General features: G+C 42.6%; 1 non-coding gene across 1 annotated transcript; it reads left to right on the top strand.

The window, feature by feature from the left end:
* The first annotated feature begins 2830 nt into the window (after positions 1-2830).
* Positions 2831-2904, top strand: Trnac-aca (transfer RNA cysteine (anticodon ACA)). The gene has a single exon. It is a non-coding gene; the product is annotated as a tRNA-Cys (tRNA).
* The last annotated feature ends 229 nt before the right edge of the window (positions 2905-3133 follow it).

Raw genomic sequence — 3133 nt, 5'->3', positions numbered from 1 at the left:
ACAGGACAATGCACGTCCGCATGTATGCCGTGCCACCCAACGTGCTCTAGAAGGTGTAAGTCAACTACCCTGGCCAGCAAGATCTCCGGATCTGTCCCCCATTAAGCATGTTTGGGACTGGATGAAGCGTCGTCTCACGCGGTCTGCACGTCCAGCACGAACGCTGGTACAACTGAGGCGCCAGGTGGAAATGGCATGGCAAGCCTTTCCACAGGACTACATCCAGCATCTCTACGATCGTCTCCATGGGAGAATAGCAGCCTGCATTGCTGCGAAAGGTGGATATACACTGTACTAGTGCCGACATTGTGCATGCTCTGTTGCCTGTGGTTCTGTCAGTGTGATCATGTGTTGTATCTGACCACAGGAATGTGTCAATAAAGTTTCCCCTTCCTGGGACAATGAATTCACGGTGTTCTTATTTCAATTTCCAGGAGTGTAGAGCTTAATAATGAATTTAAAATTGTTTTGCCAGAGAGATACAATAAATTAATTACTGAATGGCATTTCAATTTTTTGGTGCAGCAAATATCGATTTTTGAGAATCTATACAACTTCTTTTAATCCGTATTGATATAGCACCTTGATACTCCCATCCTCTATGACTTCAATTTTAGCCCTTTCTTTAGTCACCCTCTTTTTTTTTGTTTTTCTGTTTTTTTTTTTTTTTTTTTTTTACTCTAAGTTCCAGGTTCAGTTTATGCATTACCAGCCCTTGATCCAATCCTACACTGACTGATGTTAACGTTCTCACATCTAATATTTGAGTTAATAATAGATCAGTGGCATTAAAGTGGTTGTTGGGGTTTAAGGATGTTTCAAGCAGATTCACAAAGTGGACACTGAAATTAAGTTAGTTTGACGTGATTCATAAAAGAGGGAAGAATAATAGGAACACTGATGGTGTTAGCGGGAAGATATGGTTGAGTTACTGCTAGGTCACAGCCCTGTGGAGTGTCAGAAATTGCAATCTGCTGATGCAGACTGCAAGCTGGATACAACATCTCCCCATTTCATTGTGCACAGTGGTTAGTTATGGAGATCAGTAAAGCTGTGTACCTGCTGAGCTGAAAGAAGAGGTACAGAAGGAAGCACGTGATCACATACTATCGGGGAACATGAGTCATAGGGTGGTGTGTTGAAGGGTGATAGACCATTAGTAGTGGAGGATAGGGAAAAGGGACATAGACCAGTACACAAGAAATTGTGTACTATGTGCACAATTGTAGATCTAAGCCACTAGCTGGTGCCACTACAGTGGTTGCTAGAGGAAACCAAATCTTTTGAGATGATAGGAATGGATATTTTAGGACCTTGTAACCAGATGCTAGTGGAAAACCTCTGTTCTACCGATTACTGATCATTTATACTGATATAATGCAGTGATTGCCATTATGAAATAACAAGCAACTATTCTGGTACAGACTGTAGTGAATGACTGGCTGCTGAAATTTGGGGTCCCTGAGATGAGAAGCAGTCATGTAACTTATTATGACTCTGGAAACGAAGGACTAGCCCACTGCATTCACAAGGTGATGGTAGAATGGAACGTGTACATCATACTATTATTAGGATGCTGAGTTGCTGTATCAACAGTAACCATGAAGATTGAGATGTAGAAGCAGAATTCCAAAGCGCACAGCAGCACTGGGCTTCTAATGTATGAGGCAGTGTATAGGAGATGTCTTCATCATTTGATGCAGTCAAACAGAAAATCGGGTAGAATGGAGAGCCAGCATGGAGCTCCACAAGTACATTGAAGGAGGAATTTAAACGTCTACAAAAGACCAAAAATAAATCCTTGGAGTGGCAGGAATAGTTGGGTAAATGTAAAGGGACCAAAGAAATAGCCCTGGAGTGTCAGGAAAAGCTAAGTAAACATAAAGGGAAGTTTGTGGAGCATAAAGTAGGGCACAAATTGATGCTATCAGGTCTGTATAAGATGAAGGAATTTATTATGTGGCCACACCAGGTGACTGGGATGACGACACTACTAAATGTCAAACAAAGTAGCCAACTCAAACAAGTATAGTTCACACCAGATGCCTGTGATGGTTTCTGGTGATCTAGATTCGTTGCCACAGGTATCAGCAATGACTACCTAGAAAAGAGAGGGGAAAAATAGGAAGAATAGAGAGCACAAGTGTCAGCACCATGTGTGCTTGAGCTAGCATTGGCAGTAAGGTCACAAAAGTAAGACAGGAGAAGACGGAGTATTATTTTATTGTGTTTTAACGTAGGTAATGCTTATGATCTTTTTGGTTCTTCATACTTGTTATTGTTGTACATGTACGCAGGACGACTGGTATCTTCACCACAGAGCAATTTCATTGGTATGGGAAATAAAGAGCATAACTATTGTTACTGTGATTATTGTTCTTTATTTTCTTACGGCAGTCCTGTAATGATCCTCAAAGGGGTTTTGTCTTTTCATGCAAGGAAGCACATTGCGAGATGTTGAGTCTTTTGAAAGGGGACGAGGGTAATTACAGTTTCTTGATGCAGTTGCGGGGTCAGGGAAGCCCTAAGCCTGTCTGTGCTACACCTTTTGTCTCAGAATGAAGTAGGAGTACTGCAAAACCAGCAGCTAGAAAGCGTAGTGCTAGAATGAATTTTTCACTCTACAGAGAAGTTTGCGCTGATATGAAACTTACTGGCAAATTAAAACTGTGGCCTGGACCGAGACTCGATCTTGGGACCTTTGCCTTTTGCGGGCAAGTGCTCTACGAACTGAGGTACCCAAGCATGACTCACGCCCCGTCCTCACAGCTTGGAAGATAGGAGGCGAGGTACTGGCAGAGGTAAAGCTGTGAGGACGGGGCCTGAGTCGTGCTTGGGTAGCTCAGTTGGTAGAGCACTTGCCTACAAAGGCAAAGGTCCCGAGTTCGAGTCTCGGTCCGGCACACAGTTTTAATCTGCCAGGAAGTTTCAAGTGTAGTGCTGTTTACCATGCAAGATAATATTGTTCTCAGCGGTCGCCTGTGGATACTAAGGTTGACATGTAATACATGAGAAATGAAGAACATGATCAAAAATTTGCAAGAGACATTTTTGCAGTTATATTTGGAGGCAGAGAAGGAAAGACTATTCTGAGAAGTATGAGCGATTATGGGGGTAATTGCAACAGGCAACA

This window comes from Schistocerca cancellata, unplaced genomic scaffold, assembly GCF_023864275.1.
Source record: "Schistocerca cancellata isolate TAMUIC-IGC-003103 unplaced genomic scaffold, iqSchCanc2.1 HiC_scaffold_1152, whole genome shotgun sequence".
NCBI classification, from domain to species: Eukaryota; Metazoa; Arthropoda; class Insecta; order Orthoptera; family Acrididae; genus Schistocerca; species Schistocerca cancellata.
This window is presented reverse-complemented; position numbering and strand designations above follow the sequence as displayed.